This window comes from Sorghum bicolor, chromosome 8, assembly GCF_000003195.3.
Source record: "Sorghum bicolor cultivar BTx623 chromosome 8, Sorghum_bicolor_NCBIv3, whole genome shotgun sequence".
In the NCBI taxonomy this organism is placed as follows: Eukaryota; Viridiplantae; Streptophyta; class Magnoliopsida; order Poales; family Poaceae; genus Sorghum; species Sorghum bicolor.
Genome location: NC_012877.2, coordinates 8,107,155 through 8,116,542, shown reverse-complemented (window position 1 = coordinate 8,116,542; position 9,388 = coordinate 8,107,155).

Sequence of the window (9,388 nt, the reverse complement as noted above, 5' to 3'; positions counted from 1 at the left end):
CCCACAAATTGGCCTATATGCTATTTGGCTAAATTATATTTTGGCAGTACACCTATGGAGCTTCGGATGTATATGCTATTTATTTGGGAGCAGTGAAGCAAGTCAGTGCGACGATTGTGGAATTGTGAAACCCTTCAGGAGGGATGGCTAGCACCGTTACAGCTAAACGGTTGCATCCACCTTGATAAATTTCGCCAAGTTTTCGATACTCCATTGACTATCACCAGCATTTTCAGTTGCAATGGGATCAGAATACTTATCCATGATATGGTATGATCTTCGCTATATCCTCAAATGTGGCATGATTTTTCGCCATATTTTCTAAATATTTGTCGACTTGTGGTGTCAAGATACCTTTGAGACCGTAAGCCGTCAGAGACAAAAATGAAGCTAGGCTATGATCATGAAGTCAGGTATATATGTCGAAATTATATTTCCCCGAGTCGAATCTCCGCTGCTTCGCGCATAGACTCAACTCGGCGGGTGGCATTTGTATGATAAATTTTTGGAATATAATATTCCCTGTGCCAAGTAACACGGGCTGCCAGCAGGGAGTGACCCATGCAATATTTTTTATGTACGGCTCTATGAATAAGCATATGCTATGACTTCTTAGAAATTATATGGTGTTAATTAAGTTCGTACGTTCAATGATCTCTGGATCGACCCATGGACTGAAATTTGGTCAGGTCCCATGACATGCTAAAAGTTTATCGGAGCTACTTGCATGCATATATGCATGACGAGTGTGTATATATATGGTTAGTTTCTTAACTAGCTAGCTTATTCCTAAATAACATAGGTATGTACCCATGTATGGATCCCATGTCCTGACGTATATGAGTCTCCATGGAATACGTATTGTCATAGACACATGATTATATGAGGAGTTGAAGACGAATCATATGCACCTATTGTATACGGCTTATATATAAGCAGAGCGCTATGTAGAACCGATGTGGTCCATCTCGGCTAGCCTAACATAGCCTGGTGATTGTTTGGGCCTTAGTTGGATTCTTACGCAAGCATAAAAAGTCTTTTAGAAGGATCGATAACTCCTTGAGTGGATAATCATCACGGGGCTTCACCTTGCCTACGAAGGAGACAACTCCGAGTATCTCGCGCCGGCCAACGAGTCCCAGGCGGCGACGCATACTTGGCCACCAGGAGGCCAACGCCTGCTACAGGCCCCTATATAAACCAGCCCCCGCCAACAGAAGGAGGACCGGAGTTTTTTTTACGCATACACGCTGCCGCTTTGCTCTCGGTGGCACGTATTCACGTCAAGCCTCTCCCAAGTTCCCTCACCCATAGGCACGTCCGCCGACGGCATTGTGGTCATCTCCTGTTGCTGCACGTTCGTCTCTACAAGTTGAAGCTACTGCCTGCAGGCAGCGAGTCGCCGAGAAGCAAGCCCGCGTCAGCAAGTCACCGGTCTCTGCTGCGACATCGAACGTGCTCACGTCCATCACCTCGACAACGTCTTCAAGTTCAACCATGTCATCCATGCCGGTTGCCACGTTCCTGGGTGAGCAATCAATCTGAGTTGTTAATAGATCTATATGAGTATGGGTGAGCAATCAATTTGGGTTGTTAATAGATCTATATGAATATTATATTATGTCAAAAGTTATTTGGTATTTTGATCTACTGTCGTGAGAAGGCCAGCAACTTTGATGACATCAGAACCCTCGCCGCGCGAGGTCGCGTTGTCAAGTTGCTGATGATGAAGTCAAGCAACAAAAGATGCGTGGGACAGGCTTTAGTATAATGGACATGAATGTGCCGGCGCTCTGCTACTTGGAAAGGCTGCCGTACGAATAGATGACAGGGCCTGCTAGTTGCTTCAAGCCATGCACATGATCGAGTTATATGCTGTACAAAAATTCAATGTCCGTACGAGTTTCGCCGGATGGCAATTCTGCCATATCGACTGCACGTCTGCATCTACATATGGTCCACGCACTGTTCCGAAGGCCCTGCTGCTGGGCGCTTTCGCTGAGTTTCCAACTCCGATCATATCCACTGTTACGTTTTTTTCGGCGAACATATGATCCAATGCAAGTTCACAAGAGCAATCGTCCATAAGATCCATATGCTCCGAGCTGTTTTTTTTACTCTATTATTTCTACGGCGGCGGAGGGGTCGTTTTGGCCTACTCTATTATTTCTACGGCGGCGGAGAGGTCGCTTTAGCCTACTCTATTCTTCCCACGGCGACAGCGGAGAGTGCATGATGAAAGTCGTTCTTTTGATATACTATCACGAGAAGGCCAGCAACTTGACGACGTCAGAACCCTCGCCGCGCGAGGTCGTCTGTCGAGTTGCTGATGGCAAAGCCAAGCTCTATATATAAAAACGGGTTCAAGACGCACGAGACGGCAACGTCCCGCTCGTTGCAGGGCGCGAGACGGAAATTTCTGCTCGTCGCGACGCTAAAAGAGGGGATGCGCGAGATGAAATCTCCGCTCGTTGCAGTGCTCAAGACGAGAACATTCGCTCTTCGTGCTGATAAAAGACAAGACGTGTGAGACGGAAAAAACGCTCATCGTAACACGCAAGACGGGAAATTCCCGCTTGTCGCGATAATCAAAAGTCAAGACACGAGATGAGTACGCCTCGTTTCGTTATAAAATATTGATGCCGACAGGCTGTCGATTCAATCACATGAGCAACTGTTGTTCGAGCATATACTATGTCATGATGAGAGTTGCCATCATATATATGTCTTGGAGATACATACACACACATGTACATGCCGGCGCCCTGTTCCTTGGACCGGAGAGGATGCCATATCAGAAATAGTTGGATACCCCTGCTAGTTGCTCCACGCAATGCATGCATGCAAACATGATCGTATGACTTGTTGAATTTCTACCCGAGGCTCTGCAAGTCTCCCGAATGGCAATTGTTCATGATTACGAGTTTGAGCTAGTTATTGGCTCTATTATATCATGATGGCAATTTTACCACGCCGTTCATGTACTAAAACACCTTGCCGTACTAACTCGGATAGCGAATTATTATGGCTATCCATGGTCACAAAGATTTGGTGACTAATGAAGCGCTTGCCTCTATAAGTTCTATTCCTACGTATAAAAATTGTTGCGACCAAATTTGGTGTAACGCCCGAATTAACACAAGTAATATCGGGAGGTTGTCAATTTGATCTTGTGATGAGAAAGCATCGTTCAAGCAATACTTTGCCGTTAATTGATTTTTGGCGGATTTATACTATTTGCGTCTAGTACCGACGAGGCTAGGCGGAACTCTGGCCAAGTGCCAACGAGGCGAGGTTAGGAGTCCATCTACACGTCCCAATTGACGGGATCAGACAGATCGTTGCTGGGCACCGACGAGGCAAAGGCAACTCACATATGTCCGTGTTAATGAAGGCCGGCGTACATGACTGGGCACCGACGAGGCGAAAGTCACCCCCTTTATTAACATACTCCGTTTATTACTCCGACGTGGCGATGGCAATGTCGTGACCGAGTTTCGGCGACATAAAGCCACCCATAATCATTATGCCGTATATCACATATGGCTATGACGGCGACCAATATATTTGACGACCATAAAGCACAGCTTAATCGGAGGTTTTCCGCAAGCTCGTCTTGCGGATGTAATTAACCGGAAGCGCCCAACAGGACCCGGGAATCGGCGAACTACGCAATTTTCTCTACAAGTCAGACCTCTCCTCAAGCATGACGCTGAAGACGGAAGAAGACAATTTTTTCGTTGATCATGTATTTTGTATATTCAAGAAAGAATTAATGAAATATGTGGTTCTCGAATATGTGTGCATGTGTCTCCCTTGCATTACATTATTTTTCTATGTCTTCGCCCGGTTTTCGACCAAACACCTAAGTAATACCTTTGCCTTGATCTCCATAGGGTTTTGTTTTTCTCTTTCTTCTTTTCCAAGTTGAGCACTTGATCACCTTGTGGTCATCACCATCATCACCATGATCATCACTTGCTCCATCACTTGGCATGTACCAACCTCATTAAGTCTACACACACTTAGCATAGAGGTTAGTACTTAGGGTTTCATCAATTATCCAAAACCAAACTAGGGCTTTCAATCTCCCCCTTTTTGGTAATTGATGACAATCCTTTTTACAAAGATTTTCAATAAAAAAAATTTCCTTGGATTCATGTTGCTTGTCCAAGCATTTTACCATGTGCAAAGATTATGGACAAGTTTCATAAACCCAAATTGGTAGCAATTGCTCCCCCTACATATGTGCTAAGAGTTTGGATTTGAAAGCTTGCACATATGCTTGAATAGGAAATATAGGAGTCAATTTCTACCAAATGATGCTAAGGTGTAAAGAATGGACCTTTGAAGCGTGATACCAATCGGAGTTGCCAATGTATACCATCCTTAGCACCATTAGTAACTAGACATTCACAAAACTAGAACACCTCGTGAGATCAACATTATAAACAAGGTTCTAGTACCACTTGTGAAACAACTAAAAGTCTAGTTGCACTACCTATGCATGCTAGTTCTTCATTTCATCAAACAAACTTACAACTAGCATACACCACACAAGCAAGGCATTGGAGAGAAAGCTTCTAAAGCTAATGCAAATGCAAGTAGACAAATGTGATGCACATTCAAATGCAACAACCAAGTTTATGAGCTTGCTCCCCCTACTTGTGTGCTTCAAAATTTTAATTGATCCCCTTCTTTTATCATGTTACTTCCCTATCTTAAATCTTTGGGAAATTTTCTCCCCCTTTGTCATCAAAGACCACAAAAGGTGAGCTCAAATTTTAGATAGGTTAGTGTGAAACCATGTGAAGTGAGATCATTTTACCAAATTGGTTCAATCTAGATTACTTCCCTAAGATATTTAACTCGGTTTGATCCAAGGACAAGCTTCTTCACACCTCCAAATGAGGGTTATCTTGTACCATGTTGAGTTAAACACTTATAGCTCATATTCTAGATCAAACACTAGGATTGCAAGCCCATAAACATGTCATATGTTACCACTAGATCAAGTCAAGCATAAAAGCAATAGTGGTACCATACAAACATCAAATTCATTTCATTTTCATGAATGAGCCTAAGACATGTAAAGGAATGACTAGATGCACTAAACAAGTCCTTAACAAAGATGGATGACATGTCAAACAATTTCACCTTGCTTTGCTCGAAGGAGAGGCATGTCATAAAGTGGGGGTGCATCAACACATATTTGAGAAGTCAAGTATGTTCAATTCATTCCTTAGCTTGCAAAACCTCTTCTCATCAAGTGGCTTGGTGAATATATCTGCAAGTTGATCATCGGTGCCTATACTCTCAATGCAAATGTCCCCTTTTTGTTGGTGATCTCTTATGAAATGATGGCGGACATCTATGTGCTTTGTTCTTGAGTGTTGAACCAGATTGTTGGTGAGCTTCACGGCACTCTCATTGTCACATAGCAATGGCACTTGTTTGAAATTGATCCCAAAGTCCTTCAATGTTGCCTTCATCCATAGGATTTGTGCACAACAACTACCGGCCGCAATGTACTCCGCTTCGGCGGTTGATAGTGCAACACTATTTTGTTTTTTGGATGACCATGAGACAAGTGATCTTCCCAATAGTTGACATGTGCCCGATGTGCTTCTTCTTTCAACTTTGCATCCCACGTAGTCCGAATCGGAATATCCAACAAGTTCAAACTTTGCACCTTTGGGATACCACAAGCCAACATTTTGTGTGTGCTTTAAGTACCTCAATATTCTCTTTGTTGCTTTCAAATGACTTTCTCTTGGTGAGGCTTGAAATCTTGCACACATGCATACACTAAACATGACATCCGGTCTTGATGCGGTCACATAGAGTAGGCTTCCAATCATAGACCGATATAAGTTTTGATCCACCATATTTCCACTTGTATCATTATCTAGGCTTCCATTTGTTCCCATTGGAGTGCTAATTGATTTTGCATCATCCATACCAAACTTCTTGAGCATGTCTTTTATGTACTTGCCTTGACTCACAAATGTGCCATTCTTCAATTGCTTAATTTGAAGACCAAGGAAGTAACTAAGCTCTCCAATCATTGACATCTCAAATTCATTAGCCATCATGTTGCCAAACTCCTCACAAAATTCTTGGTTGGTTGATCCAAATATGATATCATCAACATATATTTGCAACACAAACAAGTCCTTGCCAATCTTCTTGGTGAAGAGAGTGGTGTCAACCTTGCCCATCTTGAAACCTTTAGAGAGTAAGAAATCTCTCAATCTCTCATACCATGCTCTTGGTGCTTGCTTCAAACCATACAATGCTTTTCTTAGCTTGTAAACATGGTTGGGTTTCTTGTCATCTTCAAAACCGGGTGGTTGCTGAACATAAACTTCTTCATTGATATAGCCATTGAGAAATGCACTTTTCACATCCATTTGATATAACTTGATGTTATGTGCACATGCATAGGCTAACAAGATCCTAATTGCTTCCAATCTTGCAACCGGGGCATATGTTTCACCAAAGTCAAGACCTTCAACTTGAGTGTAGCCTTGTGCTACCAATCTTGCTTTGTTCCTTACAACTATCCCATCTTGATCTTGTTTGTTGCGAAAGACCCATCTAGTACCAATGACATTATGATCACTAGGCCTTTCAACTAATTCTCATACTTGATTTCTCTTGAAATTGTTAATCTCTTCATGCATAGCATTAACCCAATCAACATCTCTCAATGCTTCATCAATCTTCTTTGGCTCAATGTGAGACACAAAGGAGAAATGCTCACAAAATGATGCTAATCTTGATCTAGTTTGCACTCCTCTTTGAATATCACCAATGATATGATCCAATGGATGATCTCTTACAATATTTGTTGGTTGGAGTATCTGCACTTGATTGCTTGCACTTGGTTTATCATGAGATGACGTACTAGCTTGTTGATCTTGCACTTGAGTACCACTTGTACTAGCTTGATTTTGATCATGAGAACTACTAGCTTGCACATTAGAGGTAGGAAGCACTTGATCTTTGTCATCTTCAACATCAATCACCTCTCTAGGCCTTAAGTCACCAATGTCTATATTCTTCATTGCATCGGCCAATTGAGTGCCTCTCACATCATCTAGATTCTCATCTTCCTCTTGGGAGCCATTGGTTTCATCAAACTCAACATCATGCACCTCCTCAAGAGTACCACTAGCCAAATTCCAAACTATATAAGCTTTGCTAGTAGTGGAGTAACCAAGCAAGAAGCCTTCATCACATTTCTTTTCAAACTTGCTTAATCTAGTGCCTTTCTTCAATATGTAGCATTTGCAACCAAAAACCCGAAAGTATGCAATGTTGGGCTTTCTTCCATTCAAGAGCTCATATGGTGTCTTCTCCATCATTGGGTGACAATAGAGTCGGTTGCTATAGTAGCAAGCCGTGTTGATTGCTTCGGCCCAAAAGGAATGACTCACATTGTATTCACTCAACATTGATCTTGCCATGTCAATCAAGGTTCTATTCTTCCTCTCAACAAGACCATTTGATTGTGGAGTGTACTTGGCCGAGAATTGATGCCTAATGCCAAATTCATCACAAAGCTCATCAACTCTAGTATTCTTGAATTCACTTCCATTGTCACTTCTCACTTTCTTGATGGTTGTTTCAAACTCATTGTGTACTCTCTTGACAAATGATTTGAAGGTTGCAAAAGCGTCACTCTTGTCACCAAGAAAGAATACCCATGTGTATCTTGTGAAATCATCCACTATCACAAATCCATATTTGTTTCCACCAATGCTTGTGTATGTGGTTGGTCCAAATAAGTCCATGTGCAACAACTCAAATGCCTTGCATGTACTCATGATGCTCTTCTTTGGATGAGTGTTGCCAACTTGTTTTCCGGCTTGACATGCACTACAAAGCTTGTCTTTCTCAAATGTGACATCTTTCAAGCCTCTAACAAGATCATGCTTGACTAACTTGTTCAATTGTTTCATACCAACATGACCAAGCCTTGTATGCCATAACCAACCCATGCTAGATTTAGTGAGCAAGCTTGTTGATAGTTGGGCTTCACTAGCATTGAAATCAACCAAGTATAGATTCTCATATCTAAAGCCTTTGAATATCAAGTTTGAGCCATCTACACTTATGATCTCTACATCATCAACTCCAAATATGAATTTGAAACCAAGATCACAAAGTTGAGCTACGGATAGCAAGTTGAAGTTCAAGCTCTCTACTAGTAGCACATTGGAAATGCTCAAGTCATTGGATATAGCAATTTTACCAAGCCCTTTAACCTTGCCTTTGCCATTGTCACCAAATGTGATACTATCAACACCATTGTCATCATTTGGATTGATTGAATTGAACATTCTTGAATCACCGGTCATGTGTTGTGTGCACCCACTATCAAGCACCCAATGCCTTCCTCCGGCTTTATAGTTTACCTATAAAATAAATCAATGTTTCTTAGGTACCCATACTTGCTTGGGTCCTTGGAGGTTAGTGACTAAGCTCTTTGGTACCCAAATGGCATTCTTCTTTGGACCCACAATTGGTGTACCAACAAACTTAGCATGCACACCCTTCTCACCCTTGGTAAGTACATAACAAGAATCAAAAGGAATGTAAGGTACATTAGCATTTTTCTTGTTCTTGTTCATTTTATTGCAATTAAGCTCTAGGTACCCAACTTGCTTGCATATGTTGCAATACCGACCATTGCTCTTCACAAAGCTAGGCTTGTGAGTTGCAAAGGCTTTCTTGCCCTTCTTGGGGGTATAGCCTAATCCCTCTTTATTGAGAGAAAACCTTTGGCTACCCAAGCACTTTAGCAAGCGGGCCTCACCACCATAGGCTTTGCCTAGGGCATGAGTGAGCTCATCCACCTCTCTCTTGAGAGTCTCATTCTCAACCTTTAGTGAGATGTCACAAGTGACACTAACACTAGAAGTGGAGGTAGAGTTGGTGGTGGTGGATGAAGACCTACAAGAAGAGTTAGTGGCAACAACAATAGGTGGGTTGGGTGATTCTTTAATTAAGTCACATGTTGTGCCCACATCACATGATACAACAACCTTTTCCTTGTTCTCTTCTAACAACAAGGAGTGAGCTTTCTCAAGCTTGGTGTGAGCTTTGCCAAGCTTTTCATGGGCTTCCACTAGCCTCTCATGATTAGCATTGAGCTCATCAAAGGATTGCTCAAGAGCTTTTAACTTCTTGGCCAATTCTTTGCACTTCTTGTTTTTAGATTGAATAAGTGAATCGGCTTGTTCTAGCATGTCCATGAGTTGTTCATTAGTGAATTCATTTTCATCATCACTATCACTATCATGTTCATTTTCACTTTCACTTTCACTCTCATCATATTGTACCTTGTGGCCCTTGGCCATGAAGCATGAAGGAGTGTCGA